Source organism: Taudactylus pleione, unplaced genomic scaffold (assembly GCF_031769625.1).
Source record: "Taudactylus pleione unplaced genomic scaffold, aTauple2 ptg000281l, whole genome shotgun sequence".
Lineage (NCBI taxonomy): Eukaryota > Metazoa > Chordata > Amphibia > Anura > Myobatrachidae > Taudactylus > Taudactylus pleione.
The window spans coordinates 1,687,462-1,706,097 of record NW_028284683.1 but is presented as its reverse complement, the minus strand read 5'-3'; the positions used below and the strand labels follow the sequence as shown (position 1 = coordinate 1,706,097).

Genomic DNA, 18,636 nt, shown 5'->3' with positions numbered 1-18,636 from the left:
TCCAAGTGACTGCAGTCCCATACACAGAACATCCCAGTGATCACCATATATAATAGATAGAGCCAGAGCCGTAACTAGACTTTTTGGTGCCCTGTGCCAGAAAGAGCATTGGCGCCCCCCCATTTTTCAAAGGGACATAATGCACCCAAAAAAGGGCCATGGCCTCATGGGGAAGAACCAGGGAAAAGATAGGGGAGGCCAGGAGATGCTGGGGATAAATAGGGACATAATATAGTGCACCTGAGAGAGGACCATGGCCTCTTGGGGAAGAACCAGGGAAAAGATAGGGGAGGCCAGGAGATGCTGGGGATAAATAGGGACATAATATAGTGCACCTGAGAGAGGGCCATAGCCTCATGGGGAAGGGCCAAGGAAGAGATAGGGGAGGCCAGGAGATGCTTGGGATAAATAGAGACATAATATAGTGCACCTGAGAGAGGGCCATGGCCTCATGGGGAAGGGCCAGGGAAGAGATAGGGGAGGCCAGAAGATGCTGGGGATGAATAGGGACATAATATAGTGCACCTGAGAGAGGGCCATGGCCTGATGGGGAAGGGCCAGGGAAGAGATAGGGGAGGCCAGGAGATGCTGGGGATAAATAGGGACATAATATAGTGCACCTGAGAGAGGGCCATGGCCTCATGGGGAAGGGCCAGGGATGAGATAGGAGAGGCCAGGAGATGTTGGGGATAAATAGGGACATAATATAGTGCACCTGAGAGAGGGCCATGGCCTCATGGGGAAGGGCCAGGGAAGAGATAGGGGAGGCCAGGAGATGCTGGGGATAAATAGGGACATAATATAGTGCACCTGAGAGAGAGCCATGGCCTCAAGGGGAAGGGCCAGGGAAGAGATAGGGGAGGCCAGGAGATGCTGGGGATAAATAGGGACATAAGCAAACAGCGCCCCCTGACCTGTGGTGCCCTGTGCGATGGCACCGGCCGCACTACCCTAGCTATGGCCCTGGATAGAGCATCCCTCTGATCTCCATACACTATAAAATGCATCCCAGTGATTGCCATACAATAGACAGAACATACAGTATCAATGCCTACTATATGGCACATATTGCATCCCAGTGATTACCATACAATAGACAGAGCATACGATTGAATGCCATTTCACACAAAGCATCCCAGTGACTTCCATAAACTACACACTGAATCCCAGTGATTGCCATACACGAGACAAAGCATAGCAGTGACTACCACACGGTACACAGAGCATCCCAGTGATCACCATAGAATAAACAGAGCATCCCTGTGACTTCCATACACAACAAAATGCATCCCTGTGAATGCCATACAATAGACAGAGCATACAGTATCAATGATTACTATATGGCACACATAGCATCCCAGTGATCACCATACAAGAGACAGAGCATACCAGTGGCTGTCATATTGTATAAAGAGCATCCCAGTGACTGCCATACAGTACACAGTACACAGAGCAACCCAGTGATCACCATACAATAGAAAGAGCTTATTATCAGTGACTATCAGAGTACACAGAGCATGCCAGTGATCATCATACAATAGACAGAGCATCCCTGCGAATTCCATACATTACACTGTGCATCCCAGTGACTGCATAATAGAGAAATTTGTTAACTCCACACAATATCATCCGCTCATCATAAATTAACTGCTCTTATACATAACATGTGTTGTAACTCCTAGCCACAGGAACGCAGCATTCATCTGCATCAAATTTAACATATTAATACATTATTTTTTTTTTATAAAAATATTGACACCATTTTGAATATAATAAATAGTTTTCACCCATTACTTGGGAAATGGTGTGCGACTTGGTTAAATCAACAGTGTTTTGGGGGGTATATTGCTTACGATCAGATGTATTAAAGCCATACTCATTGGAAAAATTGCAGAAAAATCAGAGTGTCCAACACAGCTTGCCACAAACTGTCGACCCAATTTTTTTTGTTCTGAACACAAATAGTCAAATTTATTCAGCTGCAGTTTCACAAACCACTGCAAAAGCACCAAAAAAAAGAAGTGTCTTTGGCTGTGTGATTGCAGAAACTGCATGCAATTTTATAATTCTGTCCAGAACATAATATTAACATTATAAATAGGCACGTTAAAAAGATGTATTAAGTTGTCACTAAATAATAATTAAGGGGCCGAAACTATTTAAGGGGCACAATTATTTAATTTATATTTGGCTCTAATTAATAGTAAATAATAACAATTTAATTGAGTGGGCAATATAACAAATAATATTAAGGGAACAATATTATTTATAAATGTAATAATGGGGCAAGAATAATTGGGGTATTCTTAATTAATTAAATAATAATGGAAGGATGTGCATGCTGGTACATGTAGTGCCACCAGTGTGGAATAAATTGGTTTTTCCATCATTAATATGGCTCCAATTAAAATACAATTTTATTACTAATAGCATTTAATTTATAAATAATATTGGCTCCTTGATATTCTTTAAATAATATATAGTCCACATAATTAAATTTATTTTTATTATTCATTATTGATTTACCCCTATTATAAACTAATTCTATAATTCTGCGCTATAAATTTATGTATTTATTGTTTGGGCACCTTAATTAAATATTCATTTGTGATAACTTTTTTATGTTCTGGACAGACAGTTTGATCAAACTTGCTGGCTAGAACCATTCTCTGACTTTTTTTGGATGAAATCGCCGACGTGTTTGGCTTTGCAATCCTGCCGCAAATCACCACACATCCATTATATTTCCTCCTGCATGTCAGGTATGTCTGAGAAGTCAAACTGCAGAGTGAAAAAAATGTGTTTGAGTCCGACAAAGATTATTGGACAGTCAGATTTGTTTTGTGTTTAAAGAAATGTGTGTTACAATGTTGTATGGAATATATTATCAATTATGTTAGCTTTTTTGTTTCTTTCTTTTGTTTCTAGGGATCTAGCACTGAACTGTATGGCTGGCAATAGGGATCTATCAATGGAATGTATGGCTGGCAATAGGGATCTATCAGTGGAATGTATGGACGGCAATAGGGATCTATCAGTGGAATGTATGGATGGCAATAGGGATCTATCAGTGGAATGTATGGCTGACAATAGGAATCAATCAGTGGAATATATGGCTGGCAATAGGGATCTATCAGTGGAATGTACTGTATGGATGGCAATAGGGATCCATCAGTGGAATGTATGGCTGGCAATAGGGATCTATCAGTGGAATGTATGGCTGGCAATAGGGATCTATCAGTGGAATGTTTGACTGGCAATAGGGATCTATCAGTGGGATGTATGTCTAGCAATAGGGATCTATCAGTGGAATGTATGGCTGGCAATAGGGATCTATATGTGGGATGTATGGCTGGCAATAGGGATCTATCAGTGTAATGTATGGCTGACAATAGGGATCTATCAGTGGAATGTATGGCTGGCAATAGGGATCTATCAGTGGAATGTATGGCTGGCAATAGGGATCTATCAGTGGGATGTATGGCTGGCAATAGGGATCTATCAGTGGAATGTATGGCTGACAATAGGGATCTATCAGTAGAATGTATGGCTGGCAATAGGGATCTATCAGTGGAATGTATGGCTGGTACTGGTGGTGTGAGTGGGAATAACATCTGCACACAATAATTTAAGGATAAATCTTCATAATCAATTTGTTTTGTATTCATTATTCACTATAGACAATATACAGAATTACACATACATCTGTACTAATATAATAGGAACGCTATGTCTGTCTATTTGTTCCTCGTTGGTGCAAAAACTACTGAACCAATTTCTTTAAAACTGCATCATTGTGTAGTAGAGGCTCCTAGAAATAACCTACACTTTGTTTCATCTCGATTCACCGTTAAAGCTGAGCAATAACAAAAACAACATTTATTAACAGGCCCCTATGCAAAGCAATGGGACTATAACATCTCAAATAATAAACATGATGGCAGAAACTATAACATTGGGGGCAAAGCTGGTTTATTTATAACGTTTTCAATAACATGCCTATAGGGTACAACCTAACATTGTCCACATCGTCTACATAATAACATTATATCTCTTTGACAGGCCATCTCCTCGTTTCCTGCGTCATTTTCTGGCATTTGAATTCGCTGTTAATGAGATTAATAAGAACAGGGATATTTTACCCAATGTGACTCTTGGTTATGACATCTTTGACTCTTGTTTCTGTGAGGCTACAGCTGTAGAGGGGATTCTGAGGATCTTATCAGGCGGAGAGCTGTATCCTAACTATGACTGTCATCAATATGGTAAAGTGGTGGCTTTTGTTGGTCATCTACTCTCTTCCTCATCACAAGCCATTGCAAGCCTGCTTAGAGTTTATGGGTACCCCCAGGTAAGTTCAACAAGCAACATATTCAGTTGATCAACCCCTTACTGACAGCATGGTCTTGGTCTTCATTTTTCATGTGGTTTCAACCAGGTTGGTTTTACCATCAAGCAGACGCGTCAGAAGCACATTGATGCCTTCATGTTGCTTGCTATTACATTCCCTCCCCCACAGTCCATGGGTGCCAGGTTGGGTCCTAGGGCTGGTAGCCTCTAAGAAAAGAAGCAGAAGCAGGGCGAGGTCGGGAGAGAATGTGAAACCAGTCCCAACCCATTTCAACCGTAGGTGAAACTAGGGGGTGTTCTGGGGGTGCACCGGACCACCCATTAGCCCAAATCCACCATATTTATTGAAGGCAGCGCTGCGGTGATGGTTTGGCCGAGCCACCTGCTACAGCCGGGCATGAAACAGCATATAAACATGGCGCCGGAAGTGAGCCAATGACAGCTCGTGGAACAGCAGCCATTCAGGAGCGCCTTCTCCTGATTGGCTGCTGTTTCACAAGCTGTGATTGGCTCTTGGCTGGCGCCATATTTAATATGCAGTCAGCGCTTCACGGTTGAGCTAGCGGTAGTGTATGTATAGATCCCCTTCAGTGAAGTGCTAGTGCACTGCTGCTTGTGCCAGTGCTCCATACAGGTACATATATCATTACCCTGCCTCCTGTGCACCCCCCTGTTCAGCCAGCTTGCCCTGTAGCCCCAAACAATGTCCTGCCTTCCCTGCCTTATGTTCCCCCAGGTCCAGCCTTTCCTGCCCTGTGCCACCCTAACCTTGTGCCTTCCCAAGTCCAGCATTCACTGTCCTGTGCCACTCCTCCACCATGTCTATCCATCCCTGTGCTATGCCCCAATAGGTCCAACCCTCCCTGTCCTGCAGTATTCTTATCTAGCCCTACCTTCCCTGTGCCCCCATATTAAGCTCCAGCCTTGCCTGCCCTGTTCCTCCAAACCCTGTGCCTCCCCAGGTCCAGCCTTCCCTACCTTGTGTTTCCCCAGGTCCAGCCTTTCCTGCCCTGTGCCTCCCAAGCCCTGTGCCTCCCCAGTTCCAGCCATTCAGGAGCGCCTGCTCCTGATTGGCTACTGTTTCACAAGCTGTGATTGGCTCTTTGTTGGCGCCATATTTAATATGCAGTCGGCGCTTCACAGTTGAGCTAGCGGTAGTGTATATATAGATCCCCTTCAGTAGAGTTCTAGTGCACTGCTGTGTGTGCCAGTGCTCCATACAGGTACATATATCATTACCCTGCCTCCTGTGCCACCCCCTGTTCAGCTTGCTTGCCCTGCAGCCCCAAACAATGTCCAGCCTTCCCTGCCTTGTGTTCTCCCAGGTCCAACCTTTCCTGCCCTGTGCCACTGAAGCCCTGTGCCTCCCCAGGTCCAGCATTCCCTGCCTTGTGTTCTCCCAGGTTCAGCCTTCCCTGCCCTGAGCCTGTCCTCCACCATGTCTATCCATCCCTGTGCTGTGCCCTTATAGGTCCAACCCTCCCTGTCCTACAGTACACTTATCTAGCCCTACCTTCCCTGTGCCTCCATATTAAGCTCCGTCATTCCTAGCCCTGTGCCTGCCACAGCCCTCCCTGACCTGTGACCCCCTATTAAGGTCCAGCCTTCCTTTCACTGTGCCACCCCCCACCATGTCCAGCCATCCTTGTGCCCCAATAGGTCCAGTCCTCCCTATCCTGCACTATCCCTTAGTCTAGCCCTCCCTGCTCTTTCTCCACCAGGTCCATCCCTCCCTGACCTACATCCCCCTTGGTCCTGTCCTCCCTGACCTACATCCCCCAGGTCCTTTCTTTGATGTCCCATATCTGGCCATCACTGGTCTCAAAAAACACTTTTCCTCTTGCCCTGCACCTCATTCCACCACTCCCTTTCATCTTTTACTTCTCCCTTCTTTATCCCTTACCATATTCCTCCTCCTTTCAATGATTAGAAGCAACGTGGAGAACCCTAGGCATGGCAGGTAAACACAAACTTCTGACTTAAATCTTACATTTTTTCCCTGTAACGCTGCTATCGCTGGCAAACACCCTGACGGCAGAAACATTTGCCAGTTTTCACCAGTGAAAGCTTCACAGTGTTATGGTGGATCTGGCTTCTTCAATGTTTTTTTTCATCTAGCGCTGGCTTTTTATATGTATTTTATGTGGATCTGGCTATTTCAATGTATTTATGTGGATTATTTTTATTATTTAAATTGGGCAGCACATACGGCCTCACAACACTGTGGTCGTGAGGCAGTAACTGCCTTTGAATATTCTCCCTGTGCATGCGTGGGTTCCCTCCAGGTGCTCCGGTTTCCTCCCACACTCCAAAAATATACTGGTAGCTTAATTGGCTCCCAAAAAAAATTAACCGTAGTGTGTATATGTATGCGTGTACATGTGATAGGGAATATAGAGTGTAAGCTCCACTGGGGCAGTGACTGGCGTGACCCCTAGTGTGTATGTGTGTGTACATGTGATGGGGAATATAGAGTGTAAGCACTGGGGCAGGGAGTGATGTGACCCCTAGTGTGTATGTGTGTGACCATGTGATGGGGAATATAGAGTGTAAGCTGCACTGGGGCAGGGAGTGATGTGACCCCTAGTGTGTATGTGTGTGACCATGTGATGGGGAATATAGAGTGTAAGCTGCACTGGGGCAGGGAGTGATGTGACCCCTAGTGTGTATGTGCGTGACCATGTGATGGGGAATATAGAGTGTAAGCACTGGGGCAGGGAGTGATGTGACCCATAGTGTGTATGTGTGTGACCATGTGATAGGGAATATAGAGTGTAAGCTGCTCTGGGGCAGGGAGTGATGTGACCCCTAGTGTGTATGTGTGTGACCATGTGATGGGGAATATAGAGTGTAAGCACTGGGGCAGGGAGTGATGTGATCCCTAGTGTGTATGTGTGTGACCATGTGATGGGGAATATAGAGTGTAAGCACTGGGGCAGGGAGTGATGAGACCCCTAGTGTGTATGTGTGTGACCATGTGATGGGGAATATAGAGTGTAAGCACTGGGGCAGGGAGTGATGTGATCCCTAGTGTGTATGTGTGTGACCATGTGATAGGGAATATAGAGTGTAAGCACTGGGGCAGGGAGTGATGTGACCCCTAGTGTGTATGTGTGTGTGACCATGTGATGGGGAATATAGAGTGTAAGCACTGGGGCAGGGAGTGATGTGATCCCTAGTGTGTATGTGTGTGACCATGTGATGGGGAATATAGAGTGTAAGCACTGGGGCAGGGAGGGATGTGACCCCTAGTGTGTATGTCATATCTGTGAGAATGTAATAGGGAATATAGAGTGTAAGCTGCACTGCGGCAAGGACTGAAGTTATCCCTAGTGTGCCTGGTGCTATCCGGGTCTGGCGCATGCACACAACGAAGCCTGCTCCGTCGTCCGCATGTGCTCTGGGCCACCATTAACCAGGTTGCGAGTGCTCAGCACTTGCGACCGGGTCTGAATCAGGCACATAGAGTTTAAGCTCCACTGGGGCAGGAACTAATGTTTCCCTTAGTGTGTATGTGCGTGTACATGTGATAGGGAATATAGAGTGTAAGCTCCACTGGGGCAGGGACTAATGTTTCCCATAGTGTGTATGTGTGTGTACATGTGATAGTGAATATAGGGCCTGATTCAGAGCCGCTCGCTCTGAATCAGGGACAGGCATTTTTTTTTTGGTCGGCCTCCTGGCGTACAAAACTTGCGGTCGTTTTTTGGGAAACTACGCCCCCTGGCCGCTCGCATCCTACGTCATGTCCGCTATTTATTAGATTAATCGAGTACATCGAACAGGGTATGAACTGCTCACTATTCTTGTGGTCGGTTTTTGCTACCACAATTTTGCGAGCAGTTCTGGCTATAAAATAACCCAGTGACGTGGTCAATGACGCTGCTGTTTTAATTATGCACACCCATAAAACGCCCGTTTTGACCTTTAAGCACGCCTGCGTTCGGATCTCCACTCCCCGTTTTCAAGCACCTTCCCCTGTTACCACCCACATACGCCTCATTCTGTCACTCAAATTAGCAGGCATTCGCTATTTTGTGAGCACATGAATTTCGACCGCACTGACTGGTTCGCGCATGCGTATAACGATCCGTACGCATGCGCAGTTGCCAAACATCGCTCGGAGCGAACGAGCTGCCGCTTACGAGTGGCTCTGAATCAGGCCCATAGAGTGTAAGCTGCACTGGGGCAGGGACTGATGTTACCCCTAGTGTGCATGTGAGCATGTGATAGGGAATTTAGGGGTCTATTTACTAAGCAGTGTTAGGAGACAGAGTGAAAAGTGATAAGGTGCCAGCCAATCAGCTCCCAACTGTCAATTTTCAAACACATCCTGTGAGATGATAGTTGGGAGCTGATTGGCTGGCTCCTTATCACTTTCTTATCACTTTTCACTCTGTCTCCTAACACTGCTTAGTAAATAGACCCCATAAAGTGTAAACTCCACTGGGGCAGGGACTGATGTGATTGGCCAAACATTCTCTGTAAAGCGCTGCAGAATTTGAAAAGGGGGTGTGTCTCAAAATCATGCCCCCTGTTAGAGTGAACATGCCCCCTGTTAGAGCACGCCCCTTCTGCAAAAGTTCCCTTTTCGCTAACGGACACCCTGCCCCCTGAACTCTAGAATATATATATTAAGCTAAAGCTGGGAACACCCATTACCATATCTCAAGTTTCGCCTGTGGATCTGTAATGTCCCATTATAACTCAGGGACCAGGTTCAAATTTGATAAGAGGGGCAAACAATGTGTTTCCCTTTTAAACAAACACAATGACAGACACTAAGAGGAGGGTATAACACAATTTTATTGTAACCAAGTTTAGTCACAAACGCCAGATAAGTAGATACAATTTCAACTACCTCTCTAAACATGAAAACTTCATATAACATAATACCCGATGTCCTCCATACAGTAAATCCATAAATACACGTGCATTACAATAAATATACCTCAATTAATACAAACATACAAACGAATCCTGTAAAATAATATGGTGCATCCAGGCCATGTTTCTAGTTCCTCCTGATCGTGTGGTGTTCATTTGCTCGCCAAACCTCTGGCAGGAAAAAAACCTTTAGCTAAAATGACAGGTGGATGACAACTTCCTGTGGGCAGAACGGATATCCGGAAGTCATCATCAACTCCCGACCGGATGTTGTCGACGTCACATGGCAGTGCACATCTAGTGTAGTCTGGTCTACCAGAAAGCATAAGGCAGACAACTGTAGTTCCTCCCACAATACCAAACGGAAACACCTTTTGGCAGGGAACCACGGAGATGATACTTCCTTTGTTTGGAACACATCGTCTTCAGTTGGTAACAAGTAAGGATGCCAACCGGAGTTCCCTCTAGACTGATGTATTCACTAACTTGGAATTTCAAAGTTCTAACAGGTGGAAATTCATCAAGGATCCTCGTATTCATTCAAAAATGCATGAAAAGTAAAAACATGCAATTAATAAAAAATACAGCTCAATAACAATGTATAATAAAAATAAATATACCAAGTCACACGATTCAATAAAAAATATATAATAAAATCTACGTTTAACCCTTTTGGGGGTTAGGGATTTTAACATGTAAATCGTTTTCATTTCCATTTGAGCAAGAATATTATCTCTGTTGTTGGTTCTCCAATCAGATTTTACTACTTGAATGCCACAAAAAGAAACTAAATGTTTGATATCACATTGATGTTTAGTTTTAAAATGCAATGAGACATTATCTGATTCTAAAGCCTTTTTCACGTTCCTCACATGTTCATCTAGACGATCTTTCAACATTCTAGTGGTTTTGCCAACGTATTGGCTACCACAAGAACATTCAAGTAAATAAATACAGTACTTAGTATGACATGTAATAAAATCGTCTATTTGAAAGACTCTATTTGCGTGAGTGGATTTACATTGTGTAAATTTAGAGATAGGGTCTTTACATGCCTTGTACATACTGCATGTCCCACACCTATAGAATCCCTTTGATTTGTTTGTAGAGGATGGGGTGGGGACTGCAATGGCACTTCTTACTAGGCTATCCTTTATGTTACGTGCCTTCCTATATGTAAATCTAGGTCTTTTATTAATAAAAGTTTTTAATGCTGGATCTGTGAAGGTCTGGGTTTGTTGTGGACCCGGGGTGGTGACAAGAGCAGACAGAGAAGCAGATTTAAATAAAAAGGTGGAGTTTTTAATAAGTGATTTAGCAGACATGGGAATGGCAAAAGAAAAAGTCCAGGTTTAGCACTAAAGTGCACTTGATAACTGTGGTGAAGCAAATGGGAGAATGTCCAGACAGTGACAGGCAGGGAATGTCCAGTATGCAGGTTTGGTGAGCTGTGACTGAATGCAGGTATGGTGAGCTGTAACTGAATGCAGGTATGATGAGCTGTAACTGAATGCAGGTATGATGAGCTGTAACAGAGTGCAGGTATGATGAGCTGTAACTGAATGCAGGTATCATGAGCTGTAACTGAATGCAGGTATCATGAGCTGTAACTGAATGCAGGTATCATGAGCTGTAACTGAATGCAGGTATGATGAGCTGTAACAGAGTGCAGGTATGATGAGCTGTAACTGAATGCAGGTATCATGAGCTGTAACTGAATGCAGGTATGGTGGGCTGTAACAAATGCAGGCTGAGGTAATGAAGTCCAGCTGGGAGTGAAGGGAGGCAAGGTGCAGGGAAACAGCAGGTTCAGGTACTCAGGCAGGAGAGAAGGTATATGGAGGGTGCAGGGTAAGTCCAGCAGGTTGGAGCAGGCGAGTTTCAGGCTAGTAGCATAAATAGACAGGCAGGTAAGGCACAGGTACTCTCTCTCAGCCGCAGCTGAGAAACATGTTGCACTGGCAATGAATGGAGGCTCTGGACCTTCCTAAATACCAGGTGCCATGCTGTGACTGGCTGGAAAGAGCACATGATCCACCAGGATTGGACAGCTTGAATCACATGACCTTAGGCAAGATGGCAGCGCCCATGCCAAATGGAACGGAAAAACCACCAGGCCTCAGTGACAATGTGCCCACACAGAACCATGCACAGCCAATGCCCCTCGCCAAACACCAGCACCGCTGCCAGAGACCCCTCGCCACAATGACCTCACAGGTAATACCCGGTGACCACCATGCCCAGAAACCCTGGCCGTGACAGGATCGTGGTTAAGGATCCCCCAATGTTTCTGTATTATTTTGGCCACCTCCCCGTATTGGTTGTTGTATTGGGTTATGAATGTAATTTCACTATTTTTGAGTGTGTTATGTTTCTTTTTTGTTTTTCATATAGCATCCAATCTCATTTTAACCCATTTTCTTTTGCTTCTTCCACTAACTTTGTATCGTATGCTTTTTCCATAAATTGATTTATACGTTGTTTGGCTTGATCCTCGTATATATTAATTTATGTCCAATACCTATGTACAGTCAGGTGCATAAATATTGGGACATTGATAGAATTTTCATATTTTGGCCTCTATTCACCACCAGAATGGCTTTGAAATGAAACAAACAAGATGTGCTTTAACTGTAGACTTTCAGATTTAATTTGAGGGTAATTACATCCAAATCAGGTGAACGGTGTAGGAATTACAACGGTGTCTATATGTGCCTCCCACTTTTTAAGGGGCCAAAAGTAATGGGACTATCAACTCAAAAGCTATTTCATGGACAGGTGTGGGCTATTCCCTCGTTATTTCATTATCAATTAAGCAGGTAAAAGGTCTGGAGTTGATTCTAGGTGTGACATTTGCATTTGGAATCAGTTGCTGTCGACTCTCAATATGAGATCCAAAGAGCTGTCACTATCAGTGAAGCAAGCCATCATTAGGCTGAAAAATCAAAACAAACCCATCAGAGAGATAGCAAAAACATTAGGTGTGGCCTAATCAACTGTTTGGAACATTCTTAAAAAGAAAGAATGCACTGGAGAGCTCAGCAACACCAAAAGACCTGGAAGACCACGGAAAACAACTGTGGTGGATGACAGAAGAATTACTTCCCTGGTGAAAAAAACCCCTTCACAACAGTTGGACAAATCAATAACACTCTCCAGGAGGTAGGTGTATATGTGTCAAAGTCAACAATCAAGAGAAGACTTCACAAGAGTGAATATAGAGGGTTCACCACAAGATGTAAACCATTGGTGAGCCACAAAAACAGGAAGACCAGATTAGAGTTTGCCAAACAACTTCTAAAAAAGCCATTACAGTTCTGGAACAACATCCTATGGACAGATGAGACAAAGATCAACTTTTACGAGAGTGATGGGAAGAGAAGAGTATGGAGAAGGAAAGGAACTGCTCATGGTCCAAAACATACCACCTCATCAGTGGAGCATGGTAGTGGTAGTGTCATGGTGTGGGCATGTATGGCTGCCAATGGAACTGGTTCCCTTGTATTTATTGATGATGTGACTGCTGACAAAAGCAGTAGAATGAATTCTGAAGTGTTTCTGGCATTATTATATGCTCATATTCAGTCATATGCTTCAGAACTCATTGGACGGCGCTTCACAGTGCAGATGGATAATGACCCAAAGCATACTGCAAAAGCAACCATAGAGTTTTTTAAGGCTAAAAAGTTGAATGTTATGCAATGGCCAAGTCAATCCCCTGACCTGAATCCGATTGAGCATGCATTTCACTTGATGTAGACAAAACTGAAGGGAAAATGCCCCAAGAACAAGCAGGAACTGAAGACATTTGCAGTAGAGGCCTGGCAGAGCATCACCAGGGATGAAACCCAGCGTCTGGTGATGTCTATGCGTTCCAGACTTCAGGCTGTAATTGCCTGCAAAGGATTTACAACAAAGTATTAAAAAGTGAAAGTTAGATTTAGGATTGTTTAGTTTGTCCCATTACTTCTGGCCCCTTAAAAAGTGGGAGGCACATATAGAAACCGTTGTAATTCCTACACCGTTCACCTGATTTGGATGTAATTACCCTCAAATTAAATCTGAAAGTCTGCAGTTAAAGCACATCTTGCTTGTTTCATTTCAAAGACATTGTGATGGTGAATAGAGGACAAAATATGAAAATTCTGTCAATGTCCCAATATTTATGCATCTGACTGTATATGGTGGAATTGACTGTTAGGTATACTCCTAAGCCAATTGTAATGATGGTTACTAGTAGCTTCAATGTATCCATTGCAATCCATCTGTATAATATAGTTTATGGTTTTAATCATACCTTCCGCAATATATACAGTATAGTCAGATCCAAAAAGTCCTCAATATATACAGTATAGTCAGATCCAAAAAGGTGAATGTAATGTTATTATTATTTCCATTCAGGTGTTTACAAAAATATTCCAGGGAATTGTGATTATCATCCCAAATAAAAATGATGTCATCTATATAACAACGCCAGGACACCAGGTTGGCACCAAAACTATTGCCACTCCTAATTGAGTGGTCCTCCGATCATATCATAAATAAATTGGCATAGCTCGGTGCCAACTTGGTGCCCGTGGCACTGCCTTTAAGCTGTAAAAAAAAATCAAGTTGCCTTTGCCATTTTTTTCTATACTGTGGGAGATATGTCTGCTGTTGACTTTGCTCAGAAGGGCAGAAGCTCACTGGCAGAATTTCATCCTAGGTAAGGGGATCTACAAAGGTATATAGGGTCACTAGCACACTTTGTTTATAAAACAAACTTCATCAGGGATAAATTGCGTGTACTTTAGAAGGTGCTTAAATTGGGCTAACAATTAACTAGAGCCAATAGCCTTTCATCTAGTATTGGCAACCAAAATTACTAGATACATAAAATACAGTAATATACTCTGACTACAAGAAAATGGCTGCCAAAATAGATGTGCCAATTGTGAGTGAAAAAGTGTTAAAAAATCGATACTAAACACATTCCCATCACCACTGCATCTTTTTACGCAGTTATTATGAGATAATAAGCAAATGTTGCAGCTCCCGGTATTGAGACGACCACCGGTGACTTCGCAAGTCCAAGCAGCTGAGTAAAACTTTGCAGCAACTGCGTACAAAGACGCATCATCAGTCGCAGTTCAGACGATCATCGGCCTAGGGCTACTCAGAATGGCCAACGAAACCAATACGCCGGCACCAGTGGAGCTGCTTACAAAGGCACAGTCATTAGATCTGATACACCTATAAGACGGTTGCGACAAACCCGCATTTTATTCTAACCACCCCTCCGTTACCACCCACAAATGCTCCCTAACTGTCAATCACTCTGCATCTAACTTCTCTCTGCATGCAACATCGCAGAGGCATCAGGGCACATGAGCCGAGTGACTTAAACGCATGCGCTGTAATAAAAACATCGGCCAATTGCGTAAATATCAGCATAGCGTAAAAGTCCGAATCAGACCCTTAAATGAACCATAAAATAAAAATATGAAGATTATTTAAATTTATTAGTAGTATATGTAATTTGCGATCACCCAGAATCGCATCCATACTTACGTACAGTATACAACCCATTCATTTAGTGACCTAAATTTACTTCGCTTAAAAAATGGCTCCAAAAAGGCTGATTGGATGCCCAAGTCTGGGCTTGATGACCTATATAAAATCCTATGTAAAAGTGAATGTAGAGGCGGCGCCAAGAGGTTCCCAATCTCTGCAACCTAAAATAAACTAGCGGGTTTCCCAACCTAACCGAAATGGAATGGAATTGAAAACAGGAGACTATTGCTGGTGCTGAGAATGGAACTTTATAGATCAAAACTTCATTGTGACACTTCCTCTATGCAAAACGAGCCCCTTACTCTCCATAAATGGGAGCTGAGCATTTTAGGACTGTTACAGGTTGTGTCAGCACTTAGGATGTAAGTGGTCAAACACCCTCTTACCCAAACATGAAATATAGGCTGCAATTTCCAAATAAGGGGTGACCCAACAAAAAATTGATAATCAATAATTAAATGATTTATTAGTTAGATTAATGGCATCATAATTCAACTCACTATTGCCATATGGATAAACAAAATTTTAAAATAACAAAATCATTTTCACTGTTGAATGAAATCATACAACACTGCCTGAGGAAGCTGCCAGGTGTTGTGAAACGCGTTGTAGTTTTAAGTGAGAATTTAATTTTTCATTTATGCTTTAATAGTGTCTGAATTTTTTTTTATAAGTCTTTATTTTGAATGGCAGTCAAAAATACAGAAAAGGGAACAATAAAACTGTGGCACAGACAGAGAGGGACACATAAAACATTGGGAAAGTGGCAGAGAGCGTTAACTTGTGATACTATGTTTTTAAATTATTTTTACATTATTTTTATTTTTAATTATTCCTCTAACCATTGTCTACAATAGTGAAACTGATTTTGTTCTTTTTAAGTTTCAGTTATCCATGACAATAGTGAGTTGTAATATTATGCCATTTAATTATTGTTTATCAGTTTTTTGTTAGGCCATCCCTCATTTGCCAGTTGCAGCCAATATTTAATGTTTGGGTAAGAGGGTATTTGACCACTTATATCTTAAATGCTGACACTACCTGTAATAGTCCTTTATTGCTCGGTTGCCTATTATAGAGTGTAAGAGACTAGTTTTTATAACGGGAGTATTACACTGAAGTTTTGATCTATAAAGTTCCCGTCTCAGCTCCAGAGATAATCTCCTATATATTAATGGCACGGATATCCGCCGCCGCCCCCTCCCTGCCCAGAAATGGCAGCAGACTGTGGGCCTGATTCAGCTTTGGCAATAGAGTAAGATATAGCAAGTAACTGTGAACCAGGACAAACCATGTTGCAATGCAAGGGGTGCAAATACATACATTTTATTTTGCATGCAGGGTAAATACTGGCTGCTTTTGCATGTAGCCCACAAATACTGAACAGCTTTATTTTTACATTGCAATTTGGATGTCAGTTTATACACACTCCTCCCAAATCTAACTCTCTCTGCACGTTACATCTGTCCCACCTGCAGTGCAGCATGGTTTCACCAAGATGATCAGTTACGTTTTATATGTACTATATTCCCAAAGCTGAATCAGGCCCTGTATGCGATCACGCAAACTCATACCGCATATTCGCAGTACGGATCCTGCGCCTGCGCAAATTCCCGACCATTGTGAATCTGTGTTCAGCAATCATGCCAGTGTCCAGCAGTTAGCACCATGCCATATCCGCGTCATTTCCATAGTTAAAGCAGCCTTCGCCATTAGGACGGTAGAATTTTTATATATGCGCAGACTTGGGCATATAATATATTACAGATTCAGATAATATTGAGTGACGTGGAAAGACAAGTTCTAGAAGATTACGTCACAATTCACATAATTCAGATAAGCTTGTTGATTTTTCATTGACATACAGAGCGTGATTCAGAGACGGGCGCAATTCCGATATTTTCGCAGAACAATTGATTGTTTGCTAATGCACATGTGTGAATACTGCTCTGCGCATGCGCAGCAATTGCATTGCGATTATTCTCGTACATAGGAACCACTCGCCAGGTGACTGACAGGTAGTCAGCGCTTGGGGGTGGTAACGGGGTGGTGGTTTGAAAAACACAGGCGTGTCTGACTGGTTAAACGCCGTTTCATGGGCGTGCATAAATTAGACATTGCGTTCTTCTGCGCAGCATGAGAGCTCTCTGCGTGTCATGAGAGCTGCAGTGTTTGCGACAGCTCATACGTGACTTACTGGCTCCGTTACTCCCCGATTTGCGCTGATAATGCTGATGTTTACGCTGTTGCATGTCGTCGGACAGATATGAGAAGGCAGCGGCGGGCGTCCCTGTGCTCGGGTATGCTTTGGAAGGCATTAGAATACTCTCGTAGCTGCGTGCCGTGCAAAATGGAAGCTGCGATTGCATTAGCGCAAATCTCTGAATCAGAGTACGCACATTCATTTTAGTATCATACCTACTACACTATGAGCGCCTTCCTATTTTGTTCTCATGTTTGTTTTTTAGATCCATCGCTGGCTAGGATCATACAGAAGTGGCCATTGGTAATTTCTCATGAATGCTGGCAAATGCCAGAAGGGCCGATGGCCTGATGGGCTGGGCCGGCATGAAAGCCCGGCTTAGCAGCTCCGCCTCCTGGTGCACTGCCTGACCGGGATACTGAGAGGCAGTGCCCCCGTGACTCGCAGCACCTCCCCATGAAAAGTAATCACGCCCCCATGAGGCGGGCCATGCCCTGTGAGCGAGGTCACGCCCCTTTTACGTGAGCATGTGCACCTACCGTGGAAGGGAATGCCAGGGCAGAGTTAGAGCACCAGTATGTCCCTGCCTAAAGGTGAGTGTATAGAGCTAATACCAAAATTACATTTTTATTGGTGTTATTTGGAGGAGGTCACCCCGGGTGTATGACAGCTCTTTAATAATCCACAGTAACATTCATTTTTTTTATATACACAATACTAAATCGGCGCGCTGGCTACTTTCACACGTGGATGGATAGAGGCGGTGCAGTCACATGTATGGGGCTACTTTCACATGTGGATGGGTAGAGGCGGTACAGTCACATGTATGGGGCTACTTTCACCTGTGGATGGATAGAGACAGTGCACTCACATGTATGGGGCTACTTTCACATGTGGATGGATAGAGGCGGTGCAGTCACATGTATGGGGCTACTTTCACATGTGGATGGATAGAGGCGGTGCAGTCACATGTGTGTGGCTACTTTCACATGTGGATGGGTTGAAGCGGTGCAGTCACATGTATGGGGCTACTTTCACATGTGGATGGATAGAGGCAGTGCAGTCACATGTGTGTGGCTACTTTCACATGTGGATGGGTTGAAGCGGTGCAGTCACATGTATGGGGCTACTTTCACATGTGGATGGGTTGAAGCGGTGCAGTCACATGTATGGAGCTACTTTCACATGTGGATGGGTAGAGGCGGTACAGTCACATGTATGGGGCTACTTTCACATGTGGATGGATAGAGGTGGTGCAGTCACATGTATGGGGCTACTTTCACCTGTGGAAGGATAGAGGCGGTGCAGTCACATGTATGGGGCTACTTTCACATGTGGATGGATAGAGGCAGTGCAGTCACATGTACTGTATGGGGCTACTTTCACATGTGGATGTATAGAGGCGGTGCAGTCACATGTATGGGGCTACTTTCACATGTGGATGGATAGAGGCGGTGCAGTCACATGTACTGTATGTGGCTACTTTCACATGTGGATGTATAGAGGCGGTGCACTCACATGTATGGGGCTACTTTCACATGGGGTTGTATAGAGGCAGTGCTGTCACATGTATGGGGCTAGTTTCACATGTGGAAGGATAGAGGTGGTGCAGTCACATGTATGGGGCTACTTTCACATGTGGA

General features: G+C 43.8%; 1 pseudogene; it reads left to right on the top strand.

The window, feature by feature from the left end:
- The window catches only part of LOC148512595 (vomeronasal type-2 receptor 26-like), a 68,829-nt pseudogene that overhangs the window by 17,866 nt on the left and 32,327 nt on the right, over positions 1–18,636 (top strand).